This window comes from Haliotis rubra, unplaced genomic scaffold, assembly GCF_003918875.1.
Source record: "Haliotis rubra isolate DU_JTF1 unplaced genomic scaffold, ASM391887v1 Scf49, whole genome shotgun sequence".
Taxonomy (NCBI): domain Eukaryota; kingdom Metazoa; phylum Mollusca; class Gastropoda; order Lepetellida; family Haliotidae; genus Haliotis; species Haliotis rubra.
This window is the reverse complement of record NW_025767179.1, coordinates 1,659,224-1,683,302: the sequence shown is the minus strand read 5'-3', so window position 1 is coordinate 1,683,302 and position 24,079 is coordinate 1,659,224. Positions and strand designations below refer to the sequence as shown.

The 24,079-nt window shown below is 39.6% G+C and overlaps 1 long non-coding RNA gene across 1 annotated transcript; it reads left to right on the top strand.

The window, feature by feature from the left end:
* Positions 1 to 756: 756 nt before the first annotated feature.
* On the top strand, positions 757 to 20,979 carry LOC124291381. Its single transcript, XR_006902200.1, has 3 exons — positions 757 to 772; positions 12,970 to 12,979; positions 20,620 to 20,979. It is a non-coding gene; the product is annotated as an uncharacterized LOC124291381 (long non-coding RNA).
* Positions 20,980 to 24,079: the final 3,100 nt, after the last annotated feature.

Here is a 24,079-nt window from a genome sequence, read left to right as displayed (position 1 = left end):
CCGAGGCCAAGACCTCACACGTGTCTTCACAGGAGAGGGATCATCTTATCACTGAATGCTCGCCGGTGACGTAATGATCAGATATTGACGTTGATAGGAAGGAACATGGTACTTGAACAGGGAAATCACCCCTGATATCGACCTTTGTCTTTATGTACTTAGTTAAATATCATACTGTCAGTGTAAATCTGGAATGTTTTGCTAAAGGCACTCCGAAGAAATGCAGAAACACAAGCAACGTAAGTGTCACAGATTGTCACAGACTGACACTTACCATTGAATCACACAGCTTCATGCTTATCAAAATATCGCGCGCGAAAGTAGCTGAGGGTGCCGTTGTAGAAAATAACCTTCTTAACCTTTACGTTGACATTTTTGTAGTTCAGTGCAGCGTTAAACTACACGCAAACAAGCAAAAAACATTTCTTTGTCCCCAAATTATTACCAGGGATTCTGTATTCCCAGGCAAAACATACTCTAACTGGGCAGAACGATATAATAATTTCCATGCATTGCGCCATGATAGGTGACGATGAGACCTCCTCATGCGTTTTATATAGCGTTGAATGCATAACGATTCTTAGTCACAAAAAACTCTCCACACGGCTGTGTGACAAGAAGGATGACTTCAACGTTCCTATATTCAGCTTACCCTTTATGTAGAGCAATATTCCAACACCTCCAGTCCTTGGTGTTCACATCGTTGAGGTACAATAGAGCATGCACTTTATTAATATTCCAAAGAGCTTCATAAGACTTTTGCTCAGTAAATGTTCGATCAAGGTAGAACGTTAGTGGGCTCAGTTGAGCTTTCACAAAGTTAGTGTAGACAAAAGGAGGGCGTTTTCAACCTTGATGCATATGTGACAATAATGATATTTGATGCAATTCTCAAGTTTGACTTATACCGTATGTTGCAGGTGACATAAACACCGTACAGAGTTCTCAGTCATGCTCAGAATTCGTTTTACATATATACTAAAATAGAAAATTGAATCATTACTCAGAAAGAAAGGCGCACACTCTCACACAGACAATAAGCTTTTATCTGACTTATACGGGAAGAGGGGTAGCTGGGTAGCCTAGTGGTTAAAGCTTTCGCTCGTCACGCCGAAGGCCCGGGTTCGATTCTCACATGGGTACAATGTGTGAATACCATTCCTGGTGTCCCCCGCCGTGATATTGCTGGAATGTTGCTAAAAGCGGGCTAAAACCAAACTCACTCACTACCGGGGAAGATGGAAGTTATTAAATGTACTGATATGGAATGATATGTCGCACAACTCTGCTTTCTGATCACTACAACTTACCGAGTATGAACCCATCCAATATGTAGTGGCTACATGCCTCTTTGGCACAAGCATGTTCATGTTCGAAAACTTTAAAACTGTTTTACTGAGGAGCTGTTACGTCTGAGAAACTTCAACTACCATGCTCGCATTCATCACAATAGACTTATAAAATGGTTAACTTACATGTGTTGAAGCTAATATATTAAACACTTCCTTTATGTGCTCTACTCTCATAAGTCATTACATAACGAACACAATCCTGTGTAGCATAGAAATGACTCAGGCTTACTGTTCCTTCGTTTCCTGTTTGTTTCGTGTTTAACACCGCTGTACATTTCGAAAGTGGTTAAAGGATGTATCAAGAAGATTATGGGTAAGAAGAAGAATAACCAATTTAAAATTAAGACAGTTGGTTTTCATTTCGGAATTTATGTTATTGATCTATGGCATAATTCCCTGGGGGAAGACAATCTGTAATTCCTCCTAGCTTCTTCGGGACGGTAGGGTAGCCTAATGGTTAAAGCGTTGGCTCGTCACGCCGAAGACCCGGGTTCGAATCCCCACATGGGTACAATGTGTGAAGCCCATTTCTGGTGTCCCCCGCCGTGATGTTGCTGGAATATTGCTAAAAGCGGCGTAAAACCAAACTCAGTCAGTCAGTCCTAGCTTCTTCTCTGGCATGCATGGGGCACCTGAAGTTCAAGTTTTCAGTATTGTATTATGTGTGGAATACTCTCAGGGACATCCTCGTGATCTCGCGTTTTCAACTTTTCGAAATGAACTAAACATACCCAAAATGCTTGTTTCCAAAGGTAGAGATTGCGGGAAAGACCCTCACAGTATTCCCACGGAAAACAAGAAATATATTAGGCCGCCTACAGATAGTTATAGCTAGGATTGTGACTCTTTCTCTAAAATACTTCCCAAATGTAGAAGAGTGAGTGTAATTCCGCCGCTTTTAGCAAATATACCAGCAATATCAGGGTGTGGGTGTGGGTGTGTGTGGGGTGTGTGTGTGTGTGTGGGGGCGGATTTGAACTTTGACGAAGAGAGAGGATTCATTATTACAATAATACAATACATTACAAATGATATTTTACAAAACTATCACATACAAGTCCTCCTCATGAAAGTCGCATATTGCCTTAGAGTACAAAACAGTAACACTGGAAATATCGATCTCCTCTATCACACACTAAATGTCATTCCATGATCATATTTCATTCCATGTGTTAAATTTGATATGTTCTACCTTCTAAGAGCAGATAATATATCTATGTTCGACATTGTAACTTCCTTCCTCTTTGCAACCTCACTGTTTATTATGGAATAAGAAAACACAATATATGGTAATGAGGTGAGGTGATATGGAGTTTAACGTCGTATGTAATAATATTTCGCTCATATGACGACGTGCATGGTTGTGTATGCGTGGCTTCTTGTACTGGCCTGGTTTTATAGGGCTAGCTCACTGAGATACCATGCCGCAGTTACACATGAATACCCAACTCAGACACATTATACTGACTCCGAGCCGACCTTTTTGTACACATTAATGCCGAGCTCCAGGCAGGGACCACCAACGCAAGTACCATATGTTTAACGTCTTTTGGTATGACAAGGCCGGGGATCGAACCCGCAACCTTCCGCTCTCCGGGCGGACACTCTAACCACTACACTACGGAGGCGGTCCAAATGGTAATAAACTAATTTTGTTTGTAAAACGTATTAATACTTTGAAAGATTACCTGATGTATCCTCTTAAATTTTGCCAAGTCAACTAAATCATTGAACGGACACAAGGATAATTCAGTTGATATTATTGTTTGTGGCAATATATTACTTCAACACATACGATTGCATTTAACGCACGAAATGAAATTAGAGCCTCATATTTGAATATGGCACAGTCTGAGTAAGAAAAGTTTCTTTTATGTTTTACATGAAGATCTCCATGACACGTGGCCACAAAACACTCAAATAGTTAAACCGACTGATGATAAAAACCCACAGAAAATGATCCGAAAATCACGCAAAGTAATTTTATTAAGTGCTCGAGAATGCAATGACAATTTTGTAAGACTCTGTATAATGGACGTGTAGCAATTCGATCAAGCACGGGAAACCGTAACTAACGAAATCATCATCTATCCATTGTCTGTTGCAGGATTTTGTGATGGAAATTGACTATGTTTCCATTAAGACACATCTATGTTTAGGTGTGGTACTTCGTGTCTAATACAGGCGTTGGTTGTAGTTTACATGTATGTGAGGATGTATTGTAGCTGTGACGAGACAAGTAATGATTAGAACATACTGGAACGGCACTTCAGCAAAGTTGTCGGCACCATTACACACGTATGAAGAGATGTGTAATACTGATGCGTTTCAATATGTATATGACAACAGTTAATTACAGAAATGGGCAATTATAAAATGCATATTTGTCTTTCAACTGAACAGTAATCGCTGCATGGTGTTGTCAATGGAATGAAAACACACACGGGCAAATGCAAACTTGATCAAGTTAGAAAGGTTACAAGTTGTGATGATGATGAAGGCAGTTTTCATTACCTGACTGAGGAGTATGAGAGATGAAACCCTCAACAACAAAGAGCTCGTGGTTGGATCACTGTTAGATGTTCACGTATTGGATATGGAAGATCAGTATTGCCAAAAATCAAAGATAACCAATCACACCAAGATAGCGTTGTAAATATAGAACGCTTGGAGCGTCTACGAGGTGTGGAATCAAACAGGAAACTGGTGACAATCAGTCTGCAGTTTGACAGAAACATTTTTACAATTCATTCTCATGACGGAGTGATAATTTTAGATATTCCGAAGCGTTCGTGCATGTTCTGAAATACAGCTAGGATGATACCAACTCACTCGATGCGCAGGGATCGTATTGTATAAATGATCAAAGAGCAGCATATAGCAAATACAATCAAAATGTGTTGCCGGAACGGTAGTAGCGATGAAACCATGAATGGCAATCTGCTCAAGGACAGTATAATGTAAGAGCGGGGTAAGTGGTAGGCTTATCGTGGGTTTGATGCTTCACCAAAGATGTAAACGTCCACCATGTGTGAGTGAGTTTAGTTTTACGCCGCACTCAGCAATATGCCAGCTATATGGCGGCGGTCTGTAAATATTCGAGTCTGGACCAGACAATCCAGTGATCAACAGCATGAGCATTGATCTGCGCAATTGGGAACCGATGACATGTGTCAACCAAGTCAGCGAGTCTGACCACCCGATCCCGTTAGTTGCCTCTTACTGGGTTACTGAAAATCGATATTCTACCCCGGACCTTCACGGGTATCCACCATGTGTGCCTATTCAGGCATTATAATAACACACAATGACAACTTAAATGCCGTTAAACGACACAAGCCTTACTATTACTTTGGACCGAAACAAAAGGATATACAACAATTAACTATGCTTTCCTATGGATCAATGTAAGGGGAGAGGGAGAGATGTGCCCTATATTTAGGCTTGTGCTATATTTAGACAAAGTTTTGTCATGTACCAGAGCAGTTCTCTGGGTTTGTGAACATTATAGTATGATCTGGAAGATTTTGTTAGGTATATTAGGGGAGCTAACTCTCAGGTCTTATTTCACATTTCATCTCAATTTGCCAGAAGACCAGCATTTAAGGTTAGCATTTTTAGTTTCAACACGTAACAATATTACATACTTGGTGGATGCACAAAAAGTTCTTATCATTACAAAGATGGCGGCAAAATATTCTATGCATCAGCATCATAACACGATGTAAAATCAGAGCTACATACAGATTGATATGATGTGGCACAAATACCTAACAATCACTAAGAGATCATATTCATGATAACACAGAGAGTACGATATGTCATTTTAGCCTGACACCTTATCGTTATCATAGTGTGCCCTAAATAGGACAATATAGTTATAATCTTTAAATTAAACTGAATGTCACGACCATGAATCTTATATTTTTGGGGAAAGGTTACTGGTAGAGGTATTTATACAATTATACAACACAGACCATCACGGTCATTCTCTGATCTGTACTTCATAGCGGGAATATGAACATCCTCATAAACAGTTGTTTTCAAATATTTGTTTTTCACAAAGGTTATTTTCTTCACGTTCTATCCCGACCCTAAATGTAGAAGTATTGTGGTAAAGTGTAGCGTACTGCTAAAAGACTTTGGATGCGTTAATGAATGCGAGATTATTTTATTGACTGTAGGCGGACGCCATCATAACAGTAATTACGAAATGGCTTCTTTAACTGAGAATGAGAATGAATCTAATTTCCAGGGGCATAAAACGATATAATTCTACGACCAGCATGAAACATACCAATTTATAATCTGAAGGCTTTTATAATATACTGAGTCAAAAAAGAAACTTCACATTCTTTCTTCAGGGCACTATAAAAGAACAAGAGATGGTAAGATGGTTAAATTGTTATTATTTCATTGTTGAGATTTGTGTGATGTACTCGATACACTGACAGTGCCATAATCAGTTCCATTAGGTTACACCGCCGTTCCAAAACATGGGTATACAGAATGTCAAGTCACAAGAATAAAAATGCGAAATTTCTCAGTTCAATATCGTGTATGGCCGCCCCGCGCATTCACCACTGCCAAACACCGTCTCCTCATCGACTGCCTGATGCTTGTGAACACGTGGTGGGGATTCTGCGCCATTGCTCTTGCAAGGCAGCGCCAAGTTCCTGCAAATTCTGAGGTTGGTTCCTAAGACCACGAAGCCTTCTCCCAAGTGCATCCCAAACGTGCTCTATTGGATTAAGGTCAGGGGACCTCGATGGCCAGTCCATGACGTTGATTCCAGCGTTTTGAAGGAAATTTCGTGTCAACATCGCGGTATGCGGCCGAGCATTATCATGCTGGAACTGTAAACCTGGGCCATGAGCCGCCATGAAAGGAACGAAGTCAGGGGTGAGCACCTGGTCGCGGTCAGCAGCAGCTGTGAGGTTTCAACGGATGACCAGAAGTCGGGAACGGTTGTTCCCACAGAAAGCACCCCACACCATGCAACTTCCGCCCCCGAATCTGTCGACTTCCTGTACACAACATTGGGCATACCGTTCACGACGTCGTCTCCACACTCTATGCCTGCTGTCCGCGAATCTGAGGGTAAACCTGGATTCATCGCTAAAGACGACTCGATTCCAGTCTCTCTGGGTCCATCGGAGGTGACGTTGGGCCCACAGCAGACGTTGACGTTGATGGAACGGCGTCAATATTGGCCCACGATATGGACGTCGAGAATAGAGATTGGCAGCCCACAACCGATTTCGAATGGTCTGTGAGGACAGTCGACCTCTAAACATCTCAGCCCTGGTTCGTGTAGCCGGCAGAAATCTGTCACGTAGGTGACGTAGGACGATTTGACGGTCTTCTGCTCGTGACGTCACACGTGGACGACCTGACCTTGGGCGATCAGAAGTGGTGCCAGTTTGTTGTAGACGACCTTGCAAGTCATACACAGTACGACGGCTGCATCCCATTGCTCTTGCGACGTCAATAACTGATCTTCCCGCTTGCAACATGCCAACGGCACGTTCACGTTGCACATTTGACAATCGTGGCATTTCAAGTACCGTTAGAACTGTGGTTTAAAAGTGTTTTTTCAATGATTGAGGCCAATGCAAACACGTGCATATGAAGAAAACTTCGATGCGAAGATCACGTGATCGACTGCACGTGCAAAACCTGATTTGGCACTAATGTCATTTGCACGACGAATGGATGGGTTTGAGTGGGTTTTGCTAACGTTTTCCTAGAGTCGAAAGATAGGGATCCCATTTCGGATACATAGATGTATCATCAGAGAAAAATTATTCATTCTTTTTCAAATTACATTTTGTGAAGTTTCTATTTTGACTCAGTATAGTTTATGTTAGAAAAGACAGGACAAATGCGCCGTAATCTCTAAATAATATTATGGTTTTGCTGCACTGTGGGTGTGTCTGTGCGAATGTTTCGTATGGACGTCAAATTGCATGAAATCATCTCATCTGGGATCATTACGTCACTGTACCATGAACGTTCCATAAACATGAACGCTCACTTATATGAGATTTCATTTTTTTGTATAGATTTTCACTTGCTGTCGTCATGTACACTCTGTTGTGAATCCCAAACAAACTGGTGGGATTCTACTATAATCACATGTAGATATAGGACATGTTGGACTAAAGCGGAACCAATCTCTAACTGATAAGCCAGGTCATTCACCCACTCCCGTCTTCACAATTTTCAATAGTCGGTCACGTATATATGTGTACAGAACATAGACACAAAGAAATTGATAAACCGGCGCGGCTGAGGAGATGAATATGAAAATGCCCCCATCTCTATTTTACATGAACGCGAAAACTCGTTGGCGCCTTCCGGAGTGTTCAAATTCAATTTCCAGCAATGCGAAGTAGATCTGATAGCATCAGGGATCAAGAAGACTTTTTGCGTTAGTAGAACAAATAAGGGAAATGGATGTGTGGAGTACTGAAATGTACCATTATCGACATATTCTCTGATTCAAATGTTAAACATGAGCGTGAAACACAAAATGTAGACAGTGGAAATAGAACAGCGCGCATGTCAGTCGCAAAGAACAGTGCCTAGCAATATCTCAGAGGAGACAGACATCAACGTGTATTGTTAGTTAAAAGTCAGTCTATCACATTTCAGCAACATTAGGTTAGCCTAAGTGTTCTTTTTTCCACATAATACATGTGAAGGCAGCTACTGGTATCCTAGTCTGTCTCACAGTCCCTGAACCACATTATTATCCCTGCTGCCAAGCTCTCTCTGCAGTGCTAAAGCCCTAAATAAAGCAAGTCTAGATTTCCTCAGGTTCAGGAATCTCTGCTCTCCCTGGGTCTCCTTTTCAATTTAAATGGGCTTGTTTGTTACTATCAAAATTATATATATTCAGAGACTAAGCCTTAGTCTATTGGTATCCCTGCTGACATATCGTGAAACAGACTGCAATACTGCTCAAATCAGGGTTTACCAATTACACTCTCACCTGTCAAAGATATAGTCTGGGCCATCATAACATTTAAAACTCATATCATCATCACAGAAAATGCCTTTTGTGTCATCATCACGTGTATATAGTCAATCTTTGTTAAATTCAGGATTAGGTGAGAAAAAAGACTGTAATAAGTTGAAACTCCGAAACAGTTTATTAATTTCTTTTCGTCCCTGTTTTTGTACCGACAGGGATTGGAAATGCATACGTGTGTGTGTATTGGATATATGCCAAAACATTTTCTGACTGCAACGCGTCAGACGTACTGATATTCTATCGTTTTGACTTACACAAATACGTAAAATGGAAAATTGCCAACTCATTTGATCATCATTGAAGACTATTTTAAAAACATTCCTGATAGCATTTTGTATTCTGATTTTGTATGTTATTATGGATACCCTAATCAAACACATTATATTTCAAGCCTAGCTGTATATGTGTTATGGATTTGATACGAGGGAAGGTTGTGCCACAACAAGAACCATCTTTCAATGTCTTTTGGTCTGACGCGGCTGACCTTCTGTCTGAAAAGATCCACCAGATCACGAAGGCTATCATTCAATATCGGACATTGAATATCACGTGATATTGTTGATCTCTATAAGTGGTTTTCATTAAAATGTTCCCGGTTTGTAAACTTGAAGTACCTTCCTTGAGTGGCGTTTTAGAAGTCGGGAAGAAACGCAACGACACCGCCTATAATACGAGTCTGGCATAGATGAGCAGCTGATCGCCGAAAGAGCAGGACAAATATCCTTGGTAATCAGGGAGTAAGTAAAAATCATTTTCATATTGTCTAAAACGTTATCTTTTATTCTTCGCTATCATTATGCTATACTTAAAAGGTAATCTAAGCACTTGCCTTTGTTTGTTGCAACACGTATGGGGAAAGATATTGTTCCTGAATTTAAGTTAAAGGTAATTCTGGCCAACATAAATTCAACTGCGATATTTTAATTTCTATAGGGGATATCAGGTCTGCTGCAAATAGAAACGATATTTGTTCTTTTTGGGGAAAGAAAGAGGAATAAACCTATTCGCCTACCTGACAAATCTCCAGCTGACTGGGCGTTGGTCAACCAACTGGAAGGTAATGACATCGCCTCTGATTCAGAACAACGCGTCCAGGGTCTCGGGAAGCGCAGCTGTAGGGTACGTGCCAGCCGGTTCAATTTGATATCGTCTCAAGTCCCTAGGGCTCAGGCCAGTTTTCAGCATGATACCTCTCAATCTGCTAATGATCAGCCTTTTCGAACAGGACAACGCAAAGGTGTACATCCTTTTCAGCAGTGTTTCGTCTGTGGGAGATATGGCCACCGGCGAGCGTCCTGTCCAGTTACCGCTGGTCGTCAATGTAACAGAGTACAGCTTTTCAAGTAAGCCGAGACGACAACTTCAGACAAGAAATGAAATCGGTACATGCGTCTCCCTCACTTCCGTCGACAGTGTTTCAAGGGACATCCAGCAGTGGTACGCACAAGTTTAGATTCACAGAACTGCAGAATGGTTGTGTAGAAGACGTATATTCACCTCCTCATGTTTCAGTGCAGAAACCTGGAAAAGGAGAGGTTAAATAATTCTTGTAAATATACGTGTGGAAACAGGATGTAACTTTTGAAAGTCATACTTCTCACATGAACTATTTACACAAAGGTGGTTTTATGTTTATATTTGAATACCGCCATACAGATATATGTAATTGACAACATACATTCCTTTGTTTTTCTTGGTCTTTTTCAGGGAGAGAAAGATATATCCAATTCACCGTGCTTCCATTCAGTATAACCTCCGCACCATGCATGTCACAAAATGTATTCGTTCCTTCGTTTGGCGTAGCTATGGGATCAACATCGTTGTATTCCGGGATGATGGGTTTTGGTTTCCGAAAACGTTCAACATGTGTGAGCCAGATTCCTCAGTTGTCAGATCTACACTGAAAAAGTCGGTTTTGTATATAATATTCAGAAATCTATTTGGTATCCCACACAAACACTGTCGTGGTGAGGCTTTAATAGAATACAGAATGGTACAGTATCTATTCCACAGTCAAAACTTACAAAAGCTTCAATTCAGATCAAATTGTGTATTGACAAATGTCCTTTCTTTTCAGCTCTATCCTTGGCTAGTGTCGCAAGGAAAACTGTATGTTTTCCCTTCGTTTATGGTAGCATTTACAGAATCATGACCAGATATATTTGTCAACAAATAGCTGCATGTAGATCTCGGAACGCTGTTTACATCGGACCTTATGCAGGTGGCATTTCAGAAATGCTTTGTCTTACGAACTAACAGTGCAGAACTGGTGTAGGCTGTGGTGTTCCCATTCCGTATATAGGTTCTTTATTGACTGGTCTCAGCCTGGGAAAGAGAAGTTAGTGTTATGCATTTGGCATTACTCAGTTACCATAATGATTTACAGGGCAGGGCCCGGTTGTTCAAAAGCCTGTTAAATTTTAATGGACCGTTAACTAGCCCTTAACGGTCCGTTAACGTTAAGAGAGCTAAAGCCTGTTGCTCAAAGCGCCGTTAACCTTTAACGTCCCGTTAGGCCAACGTTAACTTAACGTAAGGGGAGGGGGTACATTAGCTCACTAACGTTACCATTAGCATTAGTTCTAGGTCTAGCTCCATGGTGACAACATGGCGTTTATTGTCCAGCCTAATGCAGGAATTGATGAACATTAGACCACAAAGAAAACCTAAGGAATTCAGATTTTGTTCTGTTGAGTTTAATGAAGTGGAATTATGCCAATGATGCCGATTTCGGAAAGATTCCATTGACTACATAATATCTTTGGTTCGTGATGATGTGGAGAGAGACACAAAAAGGAACCATACTCTCACTGTAGAGATGCAGGTGCTAGTGGTGATCATCATGTACGGCTCTAGACAGAATCTGGGGCATATGTAGGTTCCCCTTCCTTAGCTGCTTTTGAATCCAGGGCTTTTGTATGCTCTGAATTCAGTCACAAGAAAATGTGAGTCAAACTGTACCATATATATATATATATGTATATGTATGTGTAATATATGTTTTAAAATATATAATATATTAGTTTTACTGATTTAATGGTGCTGCATTTGAGCCTGATATCAATTGTTCACAAATCGCCATTGTTTATGGAAATAAAAAGGCTGGATACACTTCTGAATAGTTGAACGTATATATTCCGATATCGTATGGGTCCCAGCACACGTTGGGCCGGATGGAAATAAGAAAGACCAACTTGCGAAACGTGGCGTGCAAGGTGGTTAGGTAAGGTAATTCAGACTCAAACCAAACGAGTCCGACACCATTTCAGTAATTCTGCTGGGAACTGTTGTGGGATACAGGAACTAACAGCCGACATAATTGAATGTCCAGGTCACATTACGCTAAATGTAGGAAGTGCAATACATGAGAAACTTATTTTCTCTAACTGCTCTTTCTTTTTGGGACGCAACTTATTTAGCAGTTTATGTCGAGACATCGAGAAATCTGATATAATACAGAAATGTGATTTATAGTATATCCATAAAATGTGCATTGACTACTAAACCATATTACGGCTTTCTGTTATATATATGTCTGATCTGATAGTGGGATGAGTTCTTACTTTTGAGAAGAGAAAAATAGTGAGTACTTGCTGTTTTAAGACATACACCAGATCATTAAACAGATTGATTAATAATCTGTTTTGCTCTTGTTTAAAGACAGTTGATGTATTTGGCACAAATAGGCTTTTAATGGTCCAAGTCGACCTAAAGCCAAATACCATACCAATACCAATCTGTGAACAGACTGTCTCAACCTGATCTCATTAAAATTAGATTTGTGGCGCTACCGCCACACAAAGATCTAATGACAAATCTCGTCAGCATGACCTTTCCCAACCTTGACCGACAAATGAAATATCTAAGACAACAAGTCGACATTAGCCAGTGAGAAAGCATCCATCTCGAGTTTCAAAGTGGCAACTTCCACATTATGAAATATTTCTTTCACATGTACACGATTAACAATTTGAAGACTGGACAAAAAAAGTTCTGAAATGTCCAAGTGAGTGAGTTATTATTTAACGTCACATCGGCAATATTGCAGCCATATCGCTGAAATGTCCAAGAGATGAGATGCTTGATGGGCATTTAGAAGTTGGAAGGTAACATAACAACGTATGGTATGGATTTACAACTTCTTTAATATTTACAACATGACGTTTCTGGGCTACTTCTTGCCCCTTCATCAGGTGAATCCAAGAGATGGTTCAAAATCGTATGGTAGTACATCCCATGTGTTTTGATAGTGTCTTCCGTCTGGAATATCCATTTTATTTAAGCGAGAGATTGGCGATGGTTTTACAGGAATCAGTTGAGCAGTTAGGAACTGTCGTTGGGAATACCCCACGTTAGCCGTTTTGATGGTGCACCATGAAAACGCATTCCAACTATCACTTTCTCGATCTGATAAACGACGATCTAATTTGTCGGAAAAAGGTCGTTCTGGCAAGACCCTTATTGGGAAGCCCTAAGAACTTGTTTCGTAAACACCAAGATTTCATTTTAATGAGACTGGTCAGCACAGCCGTGTGACCAAGAAACAGTGGTGCGTCTCAATTTGACTGTTTACCGCAGAATGTCAGTGGTTTGAATGGTAAGATATGAACGTGATTTTAAGTTTGATGTCTTCTGACTTTCAATCAGCTGTGACTTAGCTTCTATCAGCAAATATGTCATAAAATATCATGATAGCTGATTTCATCGTGCACTGAACATGTAAAAGGATCAATTCAATACAGAACCATACACATTCTGAGCAGTTTTGAAATATCCATTTGAACATCGAAAGAAGAAATTGAGCGATTACGACAATTGCGTAATGTATATTAACATTTCGTTCACTTCACAGTAACAGACATGAGGCATTTAACATTGCAAGTGAACTACTGTTAAATAAATATGAATGTTATATATATATAAATTACATTCTAGGTTAGCAGTTACAATATCATTGTTGCAGACTCGTGGAAGAGGTATATAGCAATCAAGAATGTCACGAGAACATCATCGATTTCTTGTGAATTTCGAAATGTTCTTGTTAGTAGACAATTAAATTCAAACAGTATTGCGAAACAATCCTTACAATGCACACTCAAATACAACCTCATTTTTGAAAAGCATTTTTGTGGTAATTGAGATTGTAAGTAATGTTCTCTTATAAATGCCAATCGATTTTAATGTCCGCCTCAGATAGATTTCAAATGTCAGGTTCATCATCTGCCACAACATTTATTTGATATTTATTTGGAAATGGAAACAATGATCGGATTTACCGGAGTGGTGTCCATGACAGGCTGGTGCTTTCTATTTAAAGAAGATTAGTCTCCTAGGACTGTCTTTGATTATAACAATGAAAGATACCAAACCATTTCTACAATTATAACAAATATCTCCTAAACCAAAGTTCACTGCACGTGTCCGACCATTTGATTAGCACGTGTTTATGAATTCCGATCAAACATATGATTATGGCTACTACATGTAGGTATATGTGAAAAATTCACGAAATGTGGACATGTCCTATGCAGGTTTAGAAAAAAAGGTTTGAAAAAATTCTTAGGTCGAAACTCTTCGCATGAAGATACGGTGCATAACCAACTGTGCCCTAAGCTTTGTCACTGAACTAACAGTTTTGTGTGAATAGTGTTTGACTATGCTAGTAATGCCTTCACATTACCAGAGTTGAGGATAGATCCCATGGCAAGGGACACACCGCTGATAATCAAGGCCTGTGAATGTTTACAAAAATGTATTTCTTCTTGGAAATGTTGTATTTATAGGATATCAAACGACCTTCCCCTTTCAATGAGTGATGAAAGTAGTACCGGTAATGTCAAAGTTCACGTATTAGCCAATCAAATCACTCGATGGTGTTATGAAACCCCTTTACGAACTACCACGTGTGTAATAAATATGTTTGCAGCAGACATGCCAATCACGATATCATCTGTGAAGTGGATCTCAAACAAACATGGGGTACCTACTTTCAAAGGGAACACATGGAGGTCCTAACCATGAAGGAACATGTCCAATCTCTAACAAACATTCCAGCTTCTACACTACCTTCCGCCCTCTCAATATAAAATACATGTAGTTTGACACTTTTGATTATATATGTGACAGTGCCTCACATTAACGGGTAAACCGGAGCGGCTGATAATATGGATACTAAAAAGCTCTCCTCATCCCTACACCCACTCTCATTGCCACGCATCCCAGCCCCATGCACATTCTCCTCCATTTCCCCATTTCACATAACGACCTAACTGAGTATTGGCCAGTGTGTGTTGTCTGGAACGATGCGCCGTGTACATGCGCCTTTCAGCGTGTTCGCATTCAATTCCAAGTAATACGAAGTAGAACTGATAGCATTAGTGATCGAGGAGACTGTTAGTTTTACAAGAATTGCTGTGAGGTTTATTGACGTGTCCACATATTAATGTATCCTCCGATTCAAAATCGATGAAATAGGATGTAAGTTTGTGTCATTGAAATAAGACATAACTCAGTCAACAGACACACAGACATTTTGGGGAAGAGTAATAATTTGCTGAAGTCACAAAATAAGTGATTCAATACTATACAATAATGCGATATCTTCTTTTTCGGGAACACCTTGTATCTTCACTATATTTAATAGTGATTCATGAATAGAAAAATAGACTCTGCCTTTTGCAGATCTTTCTTATGGATGTGTAAAGGGTTATGTCACTTTTGTACCATACACGTTTTTGAGAGCTGAATCATTTTCAGAAGGTGATGATACCAGATATTCGCGTGATGTTGAGCAGATCCTTCCCCACCGATGTCATCTGTAACAAACAAAACAAGTATGCATATGTAGGTCGATTGTGCACCTCAAAAGCCATTGGATATATGTTTTGCTTTCTGATGCGACATGTCCTCCGTATGCCTACCTTAATGAGTTTTCAAAACTTTACTGAGGCCTTGAATGTTACAACCTTGATTAAAAGCATTCAAGCAAGAGTCGCATTTGAATTTTTTTCCTCTTTCAATACAGCCTTGGGGAATGTCTTGCCCAAGGGACCTTCATGATTAGATCAGAATATATACACCTTTATAAAATTTAGGCACCTCTACACATGTTGACCTCTAACAGAACTAAGTTCCAATTCCGCTGATGTATGGTGATAATGGTAACAATGTTCATTTAAGAAATTATTGCAAGTGTATTTGTGGAATGTGTCTCTCAAACACACCCATGGGAGCATGTCCAGAAGCAACACTACGAATTTTCGCAAGTGCAGTTTGTGAACTTACCACATGTCGGTATTTAAACTGCATGGGTTACAATGTTCACATTTTTTTATATTTTCTGTCAGTATGGTACGACATAGTGCATAACTTCGGGATGACCTTAAACGAAATTGGTTGGGAAATGAATGTCCACTAAACAAATGTAAGTCGTTTGGTCAGCAAATAAAATGAAACCAATGAGGTGAAGATCGTCAGATCGTGTAGACACGGCACTGTTAAGGCTCACCCGACGACAACCATTCGCCACAAGCACTGTGCTGAAGCACCATTACTTACCATTTCGCTGGGTATTCACAACAACAATGTAGAATCGCACAATGGGAGCCTTGTAAATCTCTAAAAGGGCCATCAAACGTCCTCTTCTGAGTGATTATCACCAACATGCACGTTTGACTTTGTGTTTACCCCGGCAGCGCTAGAGTCTGAGGACTTGGCGAAGAATACATTGGTCCGTTGAAAGCCGATTCCTTCTTCTGATGGACAAGTTTTGAGACAGCGGAATACAGCATTTGCAGCAAAACCATTAACCAAATGTTGTCTTTGGTAGATGACTTGGTGACAAAACGTGAGAATATGACGGGTGGTCAGATTATTCAGAAAGTGCTGGATCCAGTTGTTGTCCCTCATTCTAATAACCATCCTCGTGCTACAAGGTCTGTATTAATAGATGACAGCACCGGTCTCGTGCAGTGACAGCTTTCATTCAGAATAATGCAGTGACTCATCTTCCGTGGCCCGCCACCCTGAACCACCCTGGAGCACATTTAGGACTTTATCAGGTGACAGGTACATGCACCTGTACCCCTGTTCAAAATCTCCATTTGCTAGAAGCAACTTTGCACCAAGACTGGCGACAGATGCCCTCGCAAGGATACAACGACTGACTGTGGGTATGCCACGCAGGGTACAGGCAGTTATCCAATGACGGGTAGAGTACACTAGATATTGATTGTACAACGTTGCCAGCTTACAAGGGAACGGTTTTCTCTCATCAAACACACGCCATGTTGCCTGGTCCTCTCTCTAGCACCATACTTGTAACGGGTATCAATGTGAGCCAAAACAGATGATGTGTGTATTGTGTCGTATCCATTATTAAAGCGTTGAAGGAAACTGACCTTTTTGTGTTTTCTTTTAGTCATCACACGATCTTATATGCGCACCACTGATGCTTGCCGAAACATACAACCCTTTTCTGGTGTATACATGAAACAGAGAAGCAGCCTCTATGGTCTCCTCCTATTTCTAGTTCATCTGGCTGAATCGGTGAAAGCGATCAGCTTTCGAACAATATCATATTAATAATATGTCTGGACCTCAACTCACCTGAGGTACTTTGTATTGATTTCGTAGAAATTAATAATATATTTTTAAGGAGAAACTTATCGTTGTTGAGCAACATCGACAAACAGGAATACAGTGCTCTCACTCAGTTTGGAGGTAATTTTGCTTGCAATATTGAATCAGAAAATAAGAAGCAATATGAAGTGAATGAGTGTTTGTGTATTTCTTTTTCCTGATATAATATGAATCCCAATTAAATTAAGATTTTCGGCATTATAAAGACGACTTTAATATCCACGTGTTTGTAATTAAGTTTAGAATGGATTGATATTCGGACATTAAATTTTTTTATAACCACTGTGTAATTGGCAATAGCACAATACGGGCCAATTATTGGCTTATAAGTACCATAGCCATTAATCTTATTGTCTGAATGGTTCAGTGCCATCGATGATCATTACTTTTGTTCATGTTGCTTGTTGTATTGAGTCACGAAAAAATATATCGAATTTAATTATATAAGCCTCCAGTAAACGAGTATTGGTTTACACAGTTTTTATTCATAATCCAATACCACGCCCGGGAACACCAGAAATGGACTTCAGACAATGTTCAACTTGGAACCCAAACCCGGGACTTCAGCGTCAAGACGCCAGAACCCTATAACCGCCAGGCCTTTTCGGACTTGTTTTTCAATTGCGTTCATTCATAATGGACAATGTCACGGTTACATGCAGCAAATGCTCCACGGCAAGCAAATCTTTGTATACTTATTCTGAAAATATACCTAGTGTTGTGATTTTTGGTCATCCAGGAATGTACGGATATAGTGTCTTAATAAAAGATGGGTGTTCTAGGTTCGTGTTAAGACATGTGGGATAAATACTGACGATACTGAGTTGGCATTTTTTTTTGTCATGAGTGAGGAAGGTTTTAGCAGTATTCCCGCTAAAGCACGGTGGGGAAATTGACTTCACCTATTGCAAAATGTGGGGAACCTGGCCCGGGTATTCGATGTGATGTCCGAACTCTTTAACCACATGGCCATCACACAGCTGCCTTTTGTCATGAAATGTACATGCGTTTGAAGTAGGATTGGCTTACATGTAACTCAAAATGTAAGATGGTTACCTTGTAATCCTCATGCTCGTCGTAATATCAATCGGGTTATCAGACTCAATGGTGACCTGGCTTCTTGGATGTCATCCTACCCGGTGTCCTCTATGTTTATATCGATCACTGGATGAAGTATTGGTAATGGAAGAACATAGGCACGACGTGCAGTAATGATGGATCCAACTTAGTGTGGAACTGATGCAGTTCTAACTTAAAAATACATGTGGGATCAATTAATGTCTGACGACGGTTCTCTATCGGGCCTTGACAGACAGAGGTCTGATATGAGTTTGAGTGAGTGGGTGAGTTTAGTTTTACGCCGCTTTTGGCAATATTCCAGCAATATGATGGCGGGGGACACCGGAAATGGGCTTCACACATTGTACCCATATGGGGAATCGAACCCGTGTCTTCAGCGTGATGAGCGAAAGCTTTAACCACTAGGCTACCCCACCGCCCCGATCTGCGTTTGAACTATGGTCGATAGGGGATGTGGCATCTAATGTTGCTGTAGTAATTTTATTCAAAAGAAGACTCCGCAACAGTCCTGCTTTTAGGATCATCTTAATATACGCCACTTTCTCAATGCAATGTGTTTGCAGTTCCGTGTAGGCATTTACAGAAGCACAAAATAAGTTTACAGATGTAACACTCTTGGAATGGGAAATGAAAATAACGTTGATGATGTCATGAAGAATATTTGTGTAAATGTGTACCAGTCACATAAACGTAAGAAAAGATATCTTGCAAAGATACTGACTGATCATTGTGACTTCGAGCATGGCGTTGTGCGTTTGCTTTATATTTTTATAATCGTATGCACATTACATGATATGCACTTGACAAATGCGTGGAATAAATAGTTCCAGTAACAAAGAAATGCAAAAAGATCAGAATGTTAAATAAAAGCATTTTGATTAACAATCAACTGAAAGCAAAACCAGAATGAGTGAGTATAGTGAGTGCCCGACATGGGCACAATGTGTTAAGCCCATTTCTGGTGTCCCCCGCCGTTATATTGCTGGAATATTGCTAAAAGCGGCGTAAAACTAAACTCAGTCAGTCAGTTAAATATTACCAAGTAACCCTTAACAAAACTTCATCCTCGTAATATATATGAATCATAACTGAATCCATCGAGATGTTTCGTCCGGGAAAATTATAAAGTGACATTTAGTAGACATAGATGTTTTATTACACTAAACAATGTTATATAAATAATACAGATTATCACAGAATAAATACTTTAACAATGCTATGCAACATGACAGCAAAACAGAAGCATGAACAACACAACGTTCCCGACACGTTTGCAGGTCATGCGATAACGATCTTAGAATAGTTACTCATCTTATTCAAACACTCGTGAAGATCCGCGTCAGGCTCGCTGACTTGGTCGACGCATGTCATCGTATTCCAATGCTCGATGCTCATGATGATGATCATTGGATTGTCTGGTCCAGATTCGATTATTTACAGACCGCCGCCATATAGCTGGAATATTGGTCAGTGCGGCGTAAAACAACAAACAAACACTTTATTCACATACAATTTCTGTAGAGTATGAAACAACAATCTGACGATTCCGATGAGGCAGATCATGAGTATCGCAATAATCAACAACTGCCGTTATGAGAATTACTTTCGTTTAATGCCGCTTTGAACAGTAATTACGTTATATCACGGCATGGCAGCGTGATGTGGGTGGAATGACCGTTGTGATGCTGGTGTTTAACATTTACACCTTCTGTGAAACCCACGGGCACTACTCCAAGCTCAGGAGATTTGGGATTCGCATCCTAGATCAAACCTTCCCGGCACGCTAAGTGGCGTCAGTCTGCATAGCTTATTGTGACGCCTACGAAGACTGCATTTGGCGGTGTTTGATGAAACCGACACGTATCCTATTAGGGTACCAAAGCGAGTATTGGCATATATTAGTCTATTTAATGCAAAATATCCGACACAACCCCACTAGACGACATGACATTCTACAAGGTGAATATTACCATAACCTTTAAAAGTCATATACCTCTAAAACAACGATATCACAAGTGTAAAAATGTCTCATAGAAATGAACTAACAGACCTGCCGTCAGTGGAATACATACAGTTATAACATAACAATAGCAATAATACATAAAGCATATATTTAACACAAATTCCGAACATATAGTTAAAATGGATGAACCCTTGGTGGCTGCAAATCTCAATATATTATTACTATTTACCAGTAATTAAAATTTTCTTGTAAAATATGTATGGTTTTATGATAACGTATTGCATTATACCACACAATAGAATACACATTGTATGTGTGTAGGGGCCGGGAGTGAGCTGTAGTTCAGTGTGTGAAGGTAATCAAAGAATTAAACAAGTGAAGATATACACTGAGGAAAAAGAATAAGGGATCACATGAAAGCACAAGTGTTCCTTTATTTTTTCCAGGTTTGTTCACGAGTTATGCATCAAAGCTTGTGAGGAAACCTGGAAAAACAATAAAGGAACACGTGTGCTTTCATGTGATCCCTTATTCTTTTTCCTCAGTGTATATATGCATCATTCATCGATATCATCACGTTCACTATTGCAAATCAGTAGACTATTACGATTCTCCAGCCAGGGGACTACGTTCTAAGTTACGTGACCGACGAAGACGTTATGCCATTGTGTTGGAAGCAGATCGAGACCACCAGTCCACGTGAATACAACATCTCGAAGGTTGGCATGGGCCTCTGGGAAATTCAAAAGCACGTTCGAACGTGTGTGAGACTTTTAACAGAAATTTATCAAAATCATTTTCGTTCAGTATACGGAAGCAGATACAACGATCTTAAACGTCAACCGATGAACTAGACGCACAATACAATGGCAGAAGAAAATGAGTGTCTTCGACTGTATTAGTTTTTCGTCATATGTAATAGGTTAAAGCGTTGGCTCGTCACGCCGAGGACCCGGGTTCGAATCCCCACATGGGTACAATGTTTGAAGTCCATTTCTGGTGTCCCCCGCCGTGATGTTGCTGGAATATTGCTAAAAGCGGCGTTAAACCAAACCTCAGTCAGTCAGTCATATGTAATAATTGTAGCTCATATGAATTGTCCATGTTAGTTGGCATGCTTGTGTTGGGGTGTTTTGCTGATCTATTGGAATAAACGCTCTGGTCATGCATATGCTGGAATATATTGTCCGATAATGCCAAGAAATACATAAGGCTAGCTTTCGCTTTCCTACTGTATGTATGGAGTTAAGTGCAATATAAGTACACACTTAATTATTCTATTACTGTATGTGTAATCAAATGCCAAATGCATTGGTTTACGATATGATCTTTCATTACAGTATAATGTCCGTCTATGTTACTGAACCCAAGTTTAAACTATCCCGAATGCTAAAAGCCTTGTAATCACACTAAATATGTATGCTTCGATAAATGAATTCGACTGGAAATAGGTATATGCTTAACTACCTTTAGTTTCATACATCACAAAGGACGATCTCGTGGTGATGAACCACCATGAACAGTTCATGCATTGAGCTAAATGAACCGGACATACGCGATCGAGGATTATAGCTGCAAGCAATCGTGTCATTCGTAATGAACTACAATTATTTCTGAACACACATCTTCTCCGTCTTGGATGCAGAACGTGCAAACTGTTTTAGGGATATCAAAAATCGTATTTTGAAAGCAAATTAAGGTAATAGTCCAAATGAAATCGCACATAATACTTTAAATAGAGCCATGACTTAAACATAATGCACTGGATAAACGTTAATGCGCAGTTAAAGGCAACAATGCTGAGCAAATATAAGGATATGTCTTCTGAAAACAATGAAACAATGAACTGTTCACACGTCCATACAAATACCGCGTAGTTGAGATTTGGAACATATACGCATGATTATAAACTCATAACTGTTCATAAGCATAACTACAGATAAACATTTCTCCAAAACATCAGAAGTGCACATTGAAGTTCGACAAGATTCAAAGTAAGGGAAAGTTCGGTCAACAGCCCATTATCGAGACAAACAAATACGAAACAATACTACAGTTAATACTGAAATATTCATACATGGCTGGATCGCTGAACTGGAGATTTCAAATGAGATAACCGTAGCAGGTTTCCTGGAGAAGCTTAATTAGGACAATCCCCAATTCACAAGGCAGTTAGCTTTTATTTATATTCTCATACAATAGTTAATATTGTAACTAAGCAAGTAAAAGCGAACACATGTGATACATTAGTAATATTTTAACAATCTTGACAACAAAGTAATGGAATCTGAGACACAGAAATTCATTTTTAAGAAGCTGGGAAATATTGAATATTTAGAGTTCACCAGACACATAATCACTATCCAGTTACGGAAGACGCCAGCGTCTTCATGATATTAAATATGGATTCCACCAATGGTAGAAATGCGTTCATTAAGTCCCACTTCGAGTGTGGCGAACACTGTAATATCACATCGCATGTAGAATGTGTAGAAGCGTGCACGATAGCCCGACACCAGATTAGAATGTGCTAAAAAGCGTCAGAAATGAAACCTTTCACAAATCATTTCTTTGATCTGAATCGATATCTTTGATTGAATAATAGATAACAATAAATATCTTACAACAGTTCCAATTAGATGGATACGCAAGATGAATGGTAATATATTATCATTTGAGAGCCAGTATAAACAACACAACTTCACTGCAGAGCATGTGAGGCAAAAGAACGGAATGTTCTGGTCTGACCAAATGACGATTTGGCTGCATGTACATAGGGAAGGGATTGACTTGAAGAGAAACGAATAGGGCGATAAAGGAATCAACAGAAGAAAGAAGAAAGAAAAAACATCCTTAATCACCCGGGTAATATATTTATATGAAATAATGTTAGGATATATAGCATGGACCCACCTTAGTTTCGTTTCGTAAGAGGCATAACGTTAAAGTTCCAGGATCACATTCCTTAATATTTCCTTGTTCTAGAAACGTTCACTTCCCTTCATACCTTCCATGTTCCTTCCTTGTCCACTCTATTTCGTTGCTTCATGGTTTCGCATCCTTTCATAATTTTAGGTCATTTCTAAGGGAAACGCAGACGCGCTGTTTCATTAATACTTCTGTAATAATATTTCCAACTTTCTTTACCTTTTCAAACTATAATGCTTCCAAATAGAAAATACATGTACATGACACATTTGCATATCAGATTACAATACATGTGTTTACTTCTACACATTTCCAACTGAGATACAACAATATGTTGCTATTCCCATCAATTCACTCCCAATCAGTCCGAGGATATACATGTTCTTAGACTGAAGGAAAGTATGACACGGTATGGGTACATTTCCGACAAACAATTACCTATCTGAGAACTTATATAGAATTTCTGGCTATATAAATGTGAACTGTTCCAGAGAGCATAGAATGTATATCCGTACTGAGACAGACGGAGTCTTGGTATTGTTCCATCGTCTCAGTGAAAAACTGCCAGAAAAGCAAATGTTTCATTTAAAATGGTCAATTTAAGCGAGATTACTTTTTTTCACTGAAATATGTATAGGAGAAGCAGTTTACGTGCTGGTTTTATATTGGAAGACAAACGGAATACTTTTTCGCCTTTGCTTCGTAAGATTGTTTGTTAAACATTTGTCGGAAATGCCAGTCAGAAAAACAGGCATTGTGAATACATTGAATTTAAATGAGTGGGGTAGTTAGATCGGACGCGGATTTGAACAGCATTGTCATGAAACTCATATTCGCTGATAAGTTAAACCACTGTTGATATACTAAAGATCTTAACCAAAGCTAATTTTGGATTTGAACCTACGGCTGCTGCAGTTGGCCACTTAAACCACTACACATAATATTAACCGTTCATTGTATTGTTTAGTTCAATAAACTGACATGAATTCTAATCATACAGAATTTGCATCTCTTCCTTATTTCACGTGGGTAGAAAATACACAACATGTTGTACGCAGCATATGTATGTAGGAAGTC